Source organism: Eretmochelys imbricata, chromosome 8 (assembly GCF_965152235.1).
Source record: "Eretmochelys imbricata isolate rEreImb1 chromosome 8, rEreImb1.hap1, whole genome shotgun sequence".
NCBI lineage: Eukaryota > Metazoa > Chordata > Testudines > Cheloniidae > Eretmochelys > Eretmochelys imbricata.
In genome coordinates, this window is record NC_135579.1 from 36,202,797 (window position 1) to 36,218,511 (window position 15,715).

Consider the following 15,715-nt stretch of genomic DNA (forward strand, 5'->3'; position numbering starts at 1 on the left):
TAGATAGGTGGTTCTCTGCCATCCTAAGCCAGCTTTATACCAGCTGGGGACTCCCTTGGCATAGGGGCTGCCTGTGACAGCAACTTTACTCTCTACGTGAGGCAACATCACCACAGCAGGGCCTAAATGCAGGGGTGAACTCCAGACAAAGAAACACTATCACAGCCAGAGCAATTTTAAAAGAAAGGTGACACAAGGGGGCCAAACAATGAGAGGGGAGGCTGTGTGGGGCAGGGGTAGCTGTTAAGCAGAAGCCCTGTCAGTGATTTCCAAGCCGATTGGGGCTGGGCAAGTTCCCTATTTAAAATGAAAAAGAAGGAAGTTGTGAGTGTCCAGGCAGCTCTCTGGTCCTGCTGATGGGTCAGGCTTGGTTATTTAGCGAGCATGCTGGGAGGAAATCCCTGTCAGCAGATCTGACCCAAGCATCCTCCTTGGGAGCATGACACCCCATGATAACTCACACCTTTCAGGAAGTGCTGGTCACAGGCAGGAGAAGCAAAGCCAGGCCGATCCCTGGGCAAAGCCCCCAGGCATCCAAAGAGACTCACCAGGAGACTGATACACCAGGAAATTAATTGAAGCCGATCAGGACTATGACACCGTGTGGGGTGAAGGGGGCACTGGAGGTTATACTTTGGATCTACCATAGGTCATTGAGACAACAGTGTGAGGTAGCAGAATGGTATCCAAGCCTGAACTGCGAGTTTCGGTTTTAGAGAAAAAAACAACAAGGAGTCCTTGTGGCACCTTAGAGACTAACAAATTTATTGGGGCATAAGCTTTAGTGGGCTAAAACCCACATCATCAGATGCATGCTGTGGGAAATACAGTAAAGAAGAGGTATAAATACACAGCATATGAAAAGATGGGAGTTGCCTTACCAAGTGGGGTGTCAGTGCTAACGAGCCAATTCAATTAAGGTGGAAGTGGACTATTCTCAACAGTTGACAAGAAGGGAGGAAAAATTACTTTTGTAGTGCTAATAAGTTCAATGTAATCAAGGTGGCCCATTTCGAACAGTTGACAAGAAGGTGTGAGTATCAGCAGGGAGAAAATTACTTTTTGTAGTGACCCATCCACTCCCAGTCTTTATTCAGGCCTAATCTGATGGTGTCCAGTTTGCAAATTAATTCCAGTTCTGCAGTTTCTCATTGGAGTCTGTTTCTGAAGTTTTTTTGTTGAAGAATTGCTACTTCTAAGTCTGTTATTGAGTGTTCACGGAGATTGAAATGTCCTCCTTGAATTGGCTCGTTAGCACTGACCCCCCACTTGGTAAGGCAATGCCCATCTTTTCATATGCTGTGTATTTATACCTCTTTACTGTATTTTCCACTCCATGTATCTGATGAAGTGGGTTTTAGCCCACTAAAGCTTATGCCCAAATAAATTTTTTAGTCTCTAAGGTGCCACAAGGACTCCTTGTTGTATTTGCTGATACAGACTAACATGGTTACCACTCTGAAACCTGTCACTATGCAAGGCACTGGATTTAGAGTAGGATCCAGGGGTTACAGAAGGGCCTGGTTCAGCGATTTAGAACAATTAAAAAACCCTTTGTTCCTTGAAATCTTCTGCTGCATCTGGAGTTTCACATCCAGACAGACTTTTTTCTGCGTCATCACTGCCTTGTTGCTGACCTGCATAGCCTCTCTTTACTCTAGTAACCCATTACAATGAAGAGCTGGTAGGCAGTGAGAGGGCCAGGGCAGACTTCAGGGTTCACTGTAACAATGACATGGGGAATTGGTGGGGGGGGGGGACCTTTCAATACTAGCTCCCTAAATTACAGATACAAAGTCTAGGCGTGTGCCTAAATCAGAGTATGCCCACGCCAGTCATGGGGTTCCATGCCAGGTGCAGGCGCAGTGTGTGACATTTAGCCAGCTAGCGCGAAAAAATTGTCTCTGCGCATAGCTTCATCTGCTTTTGAATTTGTGCTCTGATGGCTTGATTGATCGTTCTCAATGCACGTCATTTGGTCAGGGTGGTATGTGGCCCGCATGTGCCTCTGCTGAGTGATAGATGGCCTTATGTTCAGAGTATAAGGAGCCAGCATGAGAGTTTGGAAGCTATTGTTTTCTGAGGACATGTGTTTGGACAATCACTCATGGCTGCAAATACAGAGATCGGTGCTGTTTCAAATATTTGTGGGATGGTGGTTGTTGGGTTGCGTGCTCTCCGAGTGCCTAATGCTGTACAGCGTGACCCTGACACAGCTGTGCACCCTCAATGCTCATTAACACCCTGGGAATGGAGAATGCTGAAGAGCTCATCAGATCAGATCACTTTTACCAGAAATCATTCCCTAGTGGAAAACCTCCTTCTCGGAGGTGAGCAGGAACCTAACACATTTACTGAATGCTGCTAACTGAAGTTTGGTGACAGCCGGAAGCCATGCTTGGTGGAGCCTTCCCCAAAATGGGGGGGCCAAGGGCCCCTGCCCCCTCCGTGGACCTGTTCCTGCCCCACCTCTTCCCCGAGGCTCCACCCCCAGCCAAGCTGGAAGCCAGAGCAGAACCAGGGAGCCAGGTCCTCTCCACCTGCCCATGGTGGGGGGGGCCAGACAGCAGCCCCCGGCCAATGTCCCCACCCCTGTGGGGAGTGTCTACAGCTCCCCACAGCTGTCCACATGGCTCTTACCTCGAGCTGGCTCCAGCCAGGGGCCTTGGAGCCACAACCCGGCCATGGTAAGAGCCGCCCGGGCAACTGCCCGGGCTCCCCGGCTGGGTTCCAGTTGCTGGTATGGCTGGCGTGTGGCTTTAGTGGGAAGAGGTGGGGCAGGGGCGGGGCGCGTGGCAAAAAGTGAGAGGACCATGGCCTCCTGTTCCAGCACCCCTGCCGTAGGCTCCATCTACACGAGGAGCTAGTGATGCGATTCCCAACTCAGACGAACCAGCATATCTGGGGCAGCATGGGCTGAGGCTGGGGCTAGCCACCTGCATATGTATGCAGGGAGCGTCCACAGGTACTTCCCAGGCCACCGCCTGTGCCACCACAGCCACATTGCTATTTTTAGGGCGCTAACTCGGCAGAGCTAGCGGAGGTACATCCGTGAGAACTGGGAATCATGTGCCCAGCTCCAAGTGTAGATGTATAGCCCTGAAGCTGCACCGTGTTCTTTGCTAAGCATCAAGGCTGTGGGTCCTGCAGTGCAGTGCAGAAGTGCTAGCCATTCATAGGAGATCAGCCCCTTTAAAGTCAGCCAGAATCTGCATCCTTCTCTCCAGGGATGGGAGAGCCATAGGAGCACTCCTCTGAAAGCCTATTGCATGGATACTGATTTTCCACCTCTGGAGAATCAGAGCGAGGAATAGGGTCAGGAGTGCAGGGAACAGAGAGAGATGGCCAGCAGCACTGGGAACAGGAAAATCGTTTGCTCTGAGAATTTAGGCAGGGGAAAGGAGAGAATGGAAAACCCAGCTGCAGTTCATAACAATGCTGGCACTCAGGGCCTTTCACTTCTTAGCCTGCTCATGGAAAAAGAGTGACCTAGATACCTACCTGGGTCCAACCCAAGCTACTACTCCTTTGAACGGAAAGACCATGATCAGGTCTTAGTAAAATAAAACTGACTGGCTTCTACACCGGTCCAGTGAAAACAATCCAGCTATAGGCCCAAGTTGTGCCCAGACACCAAGTGACAGTGGGTGTAGGACAGTTCTGCTACTTGGAGAGCACAAAGTGCCTCAGAATATCAAAGATTGAGGAGTGGTAAATAAATCCCTGAAACAGAATGATCTGGATCATTTGATAAACTGGGCAAAAGCAAACATGAGTTAAGTCTAGGAACAAAGAATGGAGGCCATATTTAGGGGGGTGGGGGGACCTCTCTCCTGGGAAGCAGGGACTGAAAAAGATGTGGGGGTCATGATGGATAATCAGCTGAATGAGCTTCCAGTGCAACACTGACCAAAAGAGCTAATGCAATCCTTGGATACACAAACAGCTATCTCCAGTAGGATTAGAGAGATTATTTTGCCTCTGTGTTTGGTTCTGGTGTGACCGCTACTGGAACCCTGTGCCGAGTTCTGGTGTCCACAGTTCAAGAAGGATGGTAAGTTGGAGCGGGTCCAGAGGAGAGCCACAAGAATGATTAAAGGATTGGAAAACATGGCTTACAGTGGTACACTCAAAGTGCTCAATCTATTTAGTTTAACAAAGAGAAGGTTAGGAGGTAACTTGACCACAGTTTATGAGCGTCAACATGCAGAATAGACATTTGATAATGGGCTCTTCTATGTAACTGACAAAGGTATAACATGATCCCATGGCTGGCAGTTAAAACTAGACAAATTCAGACTGGAAATAAGGCACACATTTTTAACAAACAATTTACCAAGGGTCGTGGTGGATTCTCCATCACAGCCAATTTTAAAATCAAAGATCTGCTCTGGTTCAAACAGGAATTAATTCTGGGTAGGTCTCTGGCCTGTTATACAGGAGGTCAGACTAGAAGACCACATGTGATCTCTTCTGGCTTTATAATCTAGGGATGTAAAGTGCAAAGGGAGGAGCATGGGCAGGTCAGGGCCATGATCAAGTATCTGTAAGTACCTGGATACAGCATGATTCCCAGCGACACCGTGGCCTCCTGCATCCACAGGGCAGCTCAGCTGTGCTCCATAGCACAGGAGCATAGGAGGACTCTGTTCCTGCTGAGCATACTGGGGGCTGTTTGCAGGAAAGGGATGTTGTGCCTTCGGGACCGGTTCTCCTTCCAAAACCCTCCTGTTCCTCCTTACAATAGCATCATTGTTGCTATTACCCGGTAAAGCCTGGATCCTGTGTTTGGGCTGCCATACAATGCTTTGCTTGTACTGCAGGACAGGAAAAACCAACACATTCCTGGGGGTGAATGTGACCTGTGGCATGTTACCTGCTGAAGCTGGTAAAGGTCCTTCTTCTAATCTAGTGATAATGGGTGGCCTTTTGAAAAGGCCAGGCCTGTGCACACCTGGAAAGGTCCAAGAAAACCCCCCTGCCAGGAAATCTCTCCCACTCAGACAAAGTAGCTGCTCTCAGGCTGCAAAAGCACTAAGCCACCCATCAGCCCCTCTGCAGGGCTTGGCCGTGACAAGCACCATCTCATATCACCTTACCCCAAATACCGCTTCCTCACAGCCCGTGCCTTACCCTAAAGCATCCCAGAAAAGCCCAGAAAGGCCCCATCCCTCCCACACTCCAGAAAACAGAACTTGCCTCTACCCACCTAATGGAGGGAGTTGCCCTGGCAAAGGAGCAGCAAACTATTCCTTCCCTCTGACTCCTTGGAGATGCTGCAACAGAGAAGCCGACTTAAAGATCAGTTCCTGAAAGAGTGCTGGGCTAGCTTGGTGTGCTGGGACATCACATGGGGTGAAATCCAGCCCTGTGCAGAAGGGTGCACAAACCTGGACACACCTGCAGTCTTCTTGGCTTAAATTGAATTTCTCCCCCTATCTTCACCAGCATGTCTCCCACCCCCACCAAACATGCATCATCCACTCCCACCCTTTTCTGTCCTCTCCCCAGCACCCTTTTCTTGGTCCATCCTGATGGGAATCAATGGGATAAGGTGCTGTATGCGTACTTCCTCACCTCTAGGGTGCCCCCTCTTGCCAGGGCACAGCATAGCAGGGTGCTTCTCATAGCCCTTCTGGAAGCCACTTTTTCAGCCAGAGTGACCTCTCCCATCTTGCTCCCTCACCACCTCTTCCCGAGCCTCCCGCACTGGGTCTTCTCTGGCTCAGCCCTTCAGCCAAGTACCAGAACAGATCAGTCCCCTTCCAGGGTTCAGCTCGACTGTAGCTCCCTTACCCTTGTAGGTCCTAGCTCAGTGCTCCCCCCAGGAGCCTAGTCTGCTCCCTGTAGGTCTCCCTGCATGAATTCCTCAGGCTCTTCCAAGGGGAACTCCACTTTGTTCCTCCCTCCAGGGTCTTCCTCTCTCTCCTGAGCACCCAGCTCTACTTAAACAGTTATCACCCTGCTTCACTGCCACAGCTGGAACCGGTCCTTCTAATTAAGCACCATTATGGCCAGCTGGGTCACTGATTAGTCCCTGTGTCACCAGCTCATCAGTGAGTCTGAGGGACAGCTGCTAAGTCATGGGCAGGGCTGAGGCCTGTGACAGGTGTGTTTACATGCTAATAAGATGATTTTCTCAGCTCTGGAAATAAAAACAAACAATCTTGTTTCAGAGGGGTTTTCCTTTCCAAAGCAATCTTTCCTGGCTGTTTGGTTCTGTCATTGTACTGCAAACACCTATTGCTTTGTAAGAGGCAGTATGAGCCAGTGGGTAAGATGCTTGCCTGGGAGTCAGATGATCTGACATGGTCCCTCCCATCTCTGTCACTGACCTGCTGCATAACCTGGGGTGTCTGCTTCCCTTCCCACCGTTGTCTCTCTTTGTTTGTGAGACCATAAGGTCTCTGGGGCAGGGACTGTTGTGTCTGTACAGCGCCTAGCGCAATGGCTCTAACATGGCCATTGCCACTGGCACTACTGTAATGTGAACAATAAGGATCGACTTAAGCCATCGGTCATTACTGTGCATCTTGACAACTAAATTTGTAGTTTTAAACAAAGACAGTAGTGTTCCTGGGAAATTTGGGTCTACTTCTGTCAACTGTCATTGTGTTCATTTGATCAGGCTCTTGCTGTAACATATACACACTTATGGAATTTCATTTGTCATCAGATGGAACGTTTTCATTTGTCTAAACATGCCCAGCCTGAGTGTACAATGCCCACACAATTCCTTGTAATACTACACCTGAGTGACAATACCCAGAGCCCTGCCCCCTCACCACCTCTTCCTATGGTCGATCTAGCCAGGTTATTTCCTGGTCTGAAAACATTCTCTGGGCCCCATTCTGTGCCCATCAATTCATGTGGGCATTTGGGCAAGCGATTTATTCTGGGCTATTTCCAGAGCAACGACCACACAGCAGTTTGCAGATCTAGCCTCGTGTGCCAAAAACATGAACTTGTATTCCGGCCTTTCGGCCTGATTCTGCACTCCTTTACACCACATCACTCTTAACATCAGTGGGGTTACTCCTGATTCAGATTGGTGCAAAACCATTTATACTGAACGGTTAACAAATACCTTACATATGGAAGAGTTTTAATTTAGTCAAACCTGCAGAGCAAATTTTTCTTTTCCATGGACCGAATCCAGAAAAGATTATTACTAATTATTAATTATTATTATTACTATTATTTTATTATTAAGCCTTTACTTGGTTCTGATGGAGGAAAAACTCCTACTGACTTTACTGGGCATTTTGCCAGTGTAAGGACTGTATAAAAACTGAGTAATTAGGCCCTATGTTTTTAACTTGTTGCATTCAGAATGTAAAACTTTGTTTAAAAGGTAAGTTTAATAGTTTGCTGCTCCACAGCCAGTTTCATCATTATTTCAGTTACAAGCCTGCATTTAAGGATACATAACACCCCTGTAAAAATCCACTCCGTAGATCTAGTTGTATTAGTTCTGATATAGGATATACTAACCCTTGTACTCCTATATGTATTTATCCAAAGAGACACAAGTTCCAATTCTGTTCTCATTTACATTGGTGCAACCAACAGAATTACTCTGGATTTTTCAAGGGAGTAGCTCAGAGCAGAACTTGCAGTGTAATCACACTGCACGGAATTTGCAGTCTACAGAGATTGCTTCACCAGCGTGGAGCTCAGCTGGTGACATTCCATCACCTTTTCCGTTACTCATGACTTTCTCCAAAACTCTTGTTTTGGCCGGAACATCACAGGCTTGGTCTCAGCCCCACAGGTCTGTTTGTAGTAAGAGGGTGAGGAAAATATATTTGCCTGGCTTACCAGAGGGGAGCTACCATGATCACGAAGGTGGTTTTCCCAGGTTGAGGCTCATCCATTGCACTACAGATGTGCTGACCCCTGCAATTTCCCCAAATGCGGGAAACTCGGTTGCATAATTTCTGAGACTATTTTCTTATCTTTTTGTCATTTGCAATCAGTGAGACCCCGGCCATCTGTTCTACATGCCTACACAGAGCCCCTTCAAGTCAGTTAGACTCTTCGTAGGCACACTGCTCTGCCCACATGGATCTGCTTGCAGCCTGAGGTTCAGATGTTACGTAGTCATTTTTCCCCCTCCATTAACCATGGAAAGTTATTTCTTTTATGATGAAAATTTACAGGGAGGGAAAATTAAAGACATGCTGCACTCAAAAACAACTGGAGCTAGCTTTGCTGTCTGTCAATTTATAAGAAAAATATAATGCTGTAATTTCTGAATCTGTTATTCATCTCAGCTGCTACAGTCCATTGGAACATGGACTGGTATTTTATTTCCCTCTCTGCCTGTGAAAACCTATTAGTGACGTGTTCTCAGGCTTTGCAGTACTTGAACCTTACCAAGGTGGTTCCATAGACACTTCCCCACCTACCCTCAATGGAGCAGATCACCTCCTCTTTCATTCACCATCACATAATATCTCATTGGCCACTCTAGCAATTCCTTGCCTAGCGAATGGACAATTAGGAAAGCACTGAGTGTATTTTTGGCTGTCATGTAATGCAACTGAACAGCTGAGAACAAGGAGAGCCAGTACCACGTGACCAGCCAACACTCCAGTGAGACTAGGGCTTGAGAACCATTGCTTTGAATCAGTAAAAAACAAGAAGAAATATTTGGAGATGAGCATCGATATTACCCACCAGAATCCATAGCAAACAAAAATCAAACCTTTCCAAGCTTAATAACAAGAGCCGGCTCTACAGTTTTTGCCGCCCCAAGCAGTGAAAAAACCTGCCACCGCGGACAGCAAAAGGAAGAAGCTGCCGCCGATTTGCCACAGTGGGAGGAGGAACTGCCGCCCCTTTCGAACTGCCGCCCCAAGCACCTGCTTGGAACGCTGGGGCCTGGGTCCAGCCCTGCTAACAACAAAAGTACCATGTGGGCTCAAAACTGTGACAGAAGCACAAGGACGGTAACACAACAGCAGCAGGAGAGTGCTCTAGGACCGGATGCTGCTCTTAGTTACAGTGGCGTAAGCCAGCAGTAACTCCATTGAAATCAACTGTATTACACCAGTGTAAAAGCACAGTGCACAAGTTGAGAAACAGGCCCACAGAACTATAGAGATGGAGGGATGATACAGGCTCCGCGCTGATGCAGCCATTTATGGCTGCAAGCCCCAGGCCCTTTTTTTTTTTTTCTATTTCTTTCCCCCACCCCCCGAATTCCCTTTTACTTGCTCACTCTTTCTCTCATTAAACCAAAATTAGGGGAATTAAATACAAAATATTTCATGAACGCAATGTTAAAGCTGAAATATGTGCTAGCCAAAGCCAGTGTTCCTAGCCCAATGTTAACTCAGACAGGTTGCACATTCAGGGCTGAACCTTCTGCAAGGTTGATGTGAAACTGGTACGAGTGACAGGAAGAGCAGAGCTTTTTAACTCCCTGATTTGGGCATTTCTCAGCTCTGAGGCTGTGTTAATGGAAGTTTACATTGCAGAAAGCTGGCACTCTCTAGCAATCTCTTACAGAGCTGATCCCCTTAGCGACAGCATCTTACACCTATCCCGTACAGAGCTGGCACCGTCTAGCAATCCTGTCTGGACCTGACACAATACTGATCTCATATAGAGTCAGTGCTTTTAGTGGGGCTGCTGCCCCACTCCAAGAGATGAGAAGTTAAAAGCAGCCCTTGGAGAGGGCTGTTGCTGGGACCCAATTAGAAAAGGGATTAAGTAAGAGCAGCTGAGGGAGGCTGGCTGGCTAGCTGGCCCCAGGTGTGGCTAGCTCAGTCAGGGCACAACTGGCCCTGATAAAAGGGCTGTGAGCCAGAAGACAGAGAGGCTTGCTCCAGCTTTGGAGTGGAAAGGACCTAGCTCCCTAGGCGCACAGGGTACCTGAAGCAGAGGGGTGCTGGGGAGCTCCAGCCTGACAACTCCCCAGGCTGAGGCCTTGTTAAGGCCTAAGATGATACTGGGGCTGCAGAGGTGCAGCCTGGGGATAGGTTTGCCAATCCCCTTGCCAATGATGAGTGGCTATCACAGACTGCAGTTTGCCCCAGAGAAAGGGGGCTAGATGACAACTGGCAGTAGCCACTGAGGCAAGGTGGGCTTAGAGCGTTGGGGGTTCCCCAGGGAGGGGAGACACAGAGTGTGGGGGTACTGCTGTGGGAATAACCCCAAGATAAGAGGGAACGGGTCTGGGAGGGACACGAGAGCTTGAGGCAGGAGAGACACCAGCCAGCAGGAGGCGCTCTGAGTGCTGGAATTGAGCTAATTCCAAGGTTGACCAGCAGAAGGCGCCATGGCAGTGAGTCAGTGATCTGCTACAGTACTCTATAAAGATTCCCCCCTAGAGCGCGTTGTAGATCCCATCCCTGGCGCTCCATGGTGACCCTGCGTGCTTTCAAACTGCCTGATTTGCGTCAGTCACAGCTGCAGCAGCTGTGTGTGTTTATCTACCCGGAGTGGCACCGTGGGCGGCACTGTGACCTTTCGCAGGAAACCGTACACGAAACAAAATTCCCTCTTTCAAAACTTCGTCATGTCTCAACTAGCAACCAATTTTTACAAAACAAGAAGGGAGCTGTCAACCAAGACCTGACAGTGACCGAGTGCACAAATCACGCTACCTCTCTGAACCTCAGAGACAAAAGCAGCCAGTTGGCAGGGGATCGCTTAGCCAGCTAACTCTCAAACAATCTAGTCCATTGCCATCTCCCATCAGGTCACCTAGACTAGAGTAAAACTCTCTGCTTGGGAAGGGGGCGGGGCAGCAGGACAGGGCCTGGGGAGGGCTGTGAAATCAAAGACACGTTCCCTTCCCTAAAAAATGCAAGCAGGAGCTTGTGCCTAGCAGCACAGGTTCCATCCGGTTTGCCGTCTCCCTCAGGAAAGTGTGTGTGTCCCTCTGCTGCTGCCTGTGCACTTTGCCATGGCCAGGGTGCAATTTTCAGCCCATCTTGTTGTGGGATTGGGCCTTTTGTGTCAGGGAATGCTGCCCTTCCGAAGATAACCTCTACGGAGATTTGCCTTTTTATTTTCCCCAGTGGCCAGGGCAATGTAAATAAGAGTCAGGAAGCTGCCTCTTCACTCTGCTTGATCATCATTCACAAAGTAAACACTGAATGATCCTTCTTGCCATAAACAGCCAAGCCGAAGGCTTGTTACTACCAGAAGAAGCACTGTTACGGGATGCTAGAAGAGAGAAAACACTTAGCATGGGGGAGTTAAGGCAAAGGAGGAGCCAGAGCTGCTATCAGAGCGGAGGGGGGGAGAACATCCCCCCCAAAGCTGTAAACTTGACCTCTTTGACAAATGTCTGCACCGATGACAATGGAGCGCTTCTCCTTAGGCAGAGAAATCCAGGAGCGTGAAATGAGAAAACCCTTTCATCTCCCAGTTTCCTCTGTGATAAAATTACGATGACCTGGTGCTTTCCTATCTTGGGAACTCTATCCTTTAAAAGTCACATTGAGATCGCTGATAGCAACAGTTTGAGTGGACTGGAAAGTCCTCAAATAGCAATGAAGTGTCAGACCCCTCACAATAATGAATATTGCTGAATGTATTCCCCATCTGTGCATTGATATTAGCAAGTAACATTCCTTTCCACTTAGCACTATAATAAATGGATTATTCCTGCGCTGGGACCTTTCTTTCCCTTTCCCATTTCTTGTTTCATGTTTTCCTTACATTCATATCTCAATTATCCACACGCAGGAACCAAACTGATGCAGAAGAGCATACGGGTAGCTCCCTGAATCTTTTCTGCAAACTGCATTTCCAAGCTGGATTTGCCAGTCATTCCCACTGCAGTTAGCTTTCTACTAATGCACTTTTGTCCAGTGAACAAACAGCCTTTCAATACCCAGCAAATCCTTCTCTCAGGGATTCCTGCATTGGCATTTGTAGGAGTTGGTAGCATAAAATGGTGATGCATTGAGGGGAGAATGCATCTCTTAACCTGGCCATGTTTCCCTTTTATGAACTGGGGCATGTTCAGTTCATCAGCATTCATGATAGGTTTCTAGCTTAGCATTCTTATAGATTTTTGCGGGGTGGGTGCGGTATTTAAAACACAAAGACAAATTGATTCTAAAGCAGTTATGGAGCCATTTTAATAGGTGTATTGGAAAACCAATTCGTTACTCATTCGAAGCCGATTGTGCCACCCTTACTCTCACTGAGTAGCACCTTACTCCTCAAGAAGTCTCATTGAAATCAATAGTAATAGTAATAAAATACTGCTCAACGTCAGGTAGGATGGCACGATCTTCCCCTGAGATTTCCCAATATGAAAACCACAGAATGCCCTGAGACCCGAGCACAATTCCTCAGATCCACTTGATGGATTTCCAGAATCTGTCATCATTAATTAACTAAAGAGCCTGACTGCAGCCTCTGCACCAAACGGGAGCTCAGGGCAGATCTCCAAACCCACATCTCATCTGCGTTTGTGTCCGAAGAGCGTGGACAAGGTCTGGTCAGGAGGAGCATAGAAACACAGCACTGATGAAACCAGCAGGCCAGATGCATGCTTTTTGTCAGGGCCATAACACCTAGGCCTTGTCAGGCCATAAGTCAGCAGTGGCATGGTACAGCCTAAATCCCTTTTGCAAATGAGATTTTAGCACCTAAATCAGTTAAGTGTTGGCAATACTATGCACAGCAATGCCTAAATAGCTTTAAAAATCTGGGCCAAAGTGCCTGACCATAGTCAAAGCTCCATGCGACATGCCTCTCGCATCCCTGGTATGGTGGTCCGACAGCTCTCTCCTGCAGGGCTGCCGCCTGAATGCACTGAGCCCTAACACACAGGGAAGGGGGCTGCTGCCTGTTTGTTGGGGACGTGTCTATGATTCATAGTGTCACATGAAAATGTTTTGTGGAAGTTTCTCGAGTCCTTTTCAGGCCTCATAGCAGGAAAAGAAGTTTTGCCTGGCGCAGACAAATGGTTACCCTGTGCAGAACCTAAGGAAAGGCAGGTAAATGCTAAAAGTCCAAGAAAATGTTTATGGTAAAAACTGGAGATCAAGTGAATAATGACTCTGTCTGGAAGGCACTGCAGCTTCCCCTCTCTAAAGGACAAAGGCACAGTGCCCGAAAGGGCTACAAGAATCATGAGTAGCTGCAGGGGCACAAATTGGGGAGCACAAAACGAAGAACACAAGAAAAATCCCACAGATGGGAAACAGTCCTGATTGCAGAACTCTGTAATACAAGAGCCCCAAATTCTACCTAGGATCATGTGAGAACCCAACTCATTTCCTGGAATGACGCCTCAGAGAGCAGGACTGAGTGCTGCTGGTGCTCTCTAGGTACTGATCCATGGCTCTTTCTTGGGGTTTGCAAAGGAACCTAGGAGAATTAGGTGCCCAAATCTAATTGGCACTCAATGGGAGCTGAGCATCACACTCCCCTAGGCTCCTTTAAAACTCCCAGCCCAAAAGAATATTTGGAGGAGGTAGGCTTCCTGCTGCTGCTGAAGAGACACTTAAACTGCTAGGGGAACCATTCTCTTAGCACACAGTCTCTACTTGTCAGCCATATGGCTCAGGTGTGAAAAGAGGGCAAAAGATATTGCACCTTAATGCAGCAAACCCAGCCTACTCTCCCGCATAGACCCACAGCCGGGCTCCTAATGTCAGTAAACCTACAGCACTGTGGTCAGCGAGGCATGATGAGGATGGCCAGCCTACTCCACATTAGCATTCACGGCACCATGGCAAGGCCGTGGAAAGGGAACCCATCTTGGGGCCATGAAGGATAATCAGCTGAACATGAGCTTCCAGTACCATCGTGGGGCCAAAGGGGTTAATGCAACTGCCTCATGGGCAGCCATCTCCATTGAAGCTGGAGGTGGGCAGAGTCCCTCCTCCCTGAGGGACTTCCTACTCCCCAGCACCTGCCTGGAGTTTGTCCTTCTCCACAGGCCTTTCCCAGACGGCCTGTACAGACTCTCCCGGGCTGCCCTGCCTGGAGAGCTTTCCTCACACTCTCCTGCTTCTGCTTTGGCCCTGCTGATTCAGGAATTTTCTTACTCCCTGCCAGTGTCTACAGGCAATGCTGCAATTCCCTGAGCTTCCCCCCTTCTTTGGTACTAGAAGCCCCTGATTCCTCTGAGGTGGGGCTCACCATGTAAACCAGGTTGGCTTAGCCCCAGGCTCTCCAGCTCATGTTATGTATCCTGTTACAGGGATCCTTGCATGTATAAATAGGGCAATCTCGAGTAGGAGCAGAGAGGTTATTGTACCTCTGCATTGGGCAGTGGTGTGGCCATGGCTGGAATCCTCTGTCCAGTTCTGGTCCCCACAATTCAAGAAGGGTGTGGATAAACTGGAGACAGACCAGAGAAGAGCTCTGAGAATGATTAGAAAACATGCCTTATAGTGATTGAGCTCCTTGAGTCTAAGAGAAGGTTGAGGGGTGACTTGATTACAGTTTGTAAGTACCTATATGGGGAACAAATATTTGATAATGGGCTCGTCAGTCTAGCAGGAAAAGGTCTAACACAATCCAATGGCTGGAAGTTTAAGTTAGACAAATTCAGACTGGAAAATATGCACATATTTTTAACAGTGAGGGTAAGTAACCACTGGAACATGGGCTGTGGTGGATTTACATCACAGGCAATTTTTTAATCAAGGTTGGATGTTTGTCTGAAGGATAGCTGTAGTTCAGACAGGAATTAATTCAGGGAAGTCCCATGGCCTATGTGATACAGGAGCTCAGATCCCGGGGCGTCTCTTCTGCCCTTAGAATCTAACCCTAACTCCAGTTCTCTATCCCACAAAAAGCATTTCAACCCATGGCTGTAGGATCAATAACTCAGGTACAGTGGCCTGGGGGCTGCACACCTAGAGGTAAGCCAGAGCCATGGCTGGGACAGAGCCTTAGAGTGACATGTCAGCTGGAACACCTCTGGGCTCAACACACCCATCCTGGGAACCCTGCCTCCTGGGACTGAGCTGCTCTCCATGCACATTGTCTTTGCCCCTGAAAAAACATCTCTGGGAAGCAACAGAGGAGATTCCACCCAATGGCATGGCATCAAGGCCTCTTCCCTCGATGCAAATCATGTAATTGGTTTATCCAAGTAACCTGCCCTTCATATAGCACTGGAGCAGAGTTCCCCCACATAAGCTTCAGCATTCGGTTCTCTGGGCGTCCCCTGCTCTCTGTTATCCTTAGGCCATTCAAGGTTCTCATCACACAATTCAGCCATCACTAGAATGTCCTTTCCTCCCTCCAGAGTGGGCTTGCCACAGCTCCATCCAGGCTTCCTTCTTGATGAGGTGTGATTGGATTTGCTTCTGCAGCACCCTCTTGTGGCCCATCCAGGCACAACTCAGCCAGTCACAAGGCTCTGCTGGTAGGTGGCTGTCTCTCGGAGGTCTAATGTAGTTGAGCTTTTGCCTTCCATTCAAGGCACGCTTCAGTCCTACCCCTTCCAGAGGGCTACGGTTCAAAAGAAATCAGGAAAATCCACAAGTCAAAACAGGGTTGTCAAATGAACAGTACTTCAGCTGGCCTTCCAGCACCCAGTTGTCTCTTCCACCTGGAGGTTTATTCGACCAGCAAGCTAAGTCAGTCTCGGGGCTCAAACCATGCTTCTCTCACACCAGGAGAAGTCGATCTCTGGTCTCCTTCCCAGCCAGTCCTGAACTGGGCCAGTTGTTCTCCTTTTATCTCCCTCTCTCTGCCTGACAGCTGCTGCCCGGGTAGCACG

General features: G+C 48.5%; 1 protein-coding gene and 1 pseudogene across 1 annotated transcript in view; one reads left to right on the plus strand and one right to left on the minus strand.

The window, feature by feature from the left end:
- Window positions 1–15,715, minus strand: part of NRG2 (neuregulin 2) — a 321,919-nt gene that overhangs the window by 217,851 nt on the left and 88,353 nt on the right. The window lies entirely within an intron of this gene.
- On the plus strand, window positions 7,814–7,947 carry LOC144269678 (U1 spliceosomal RNA; annotated as a pseudogene).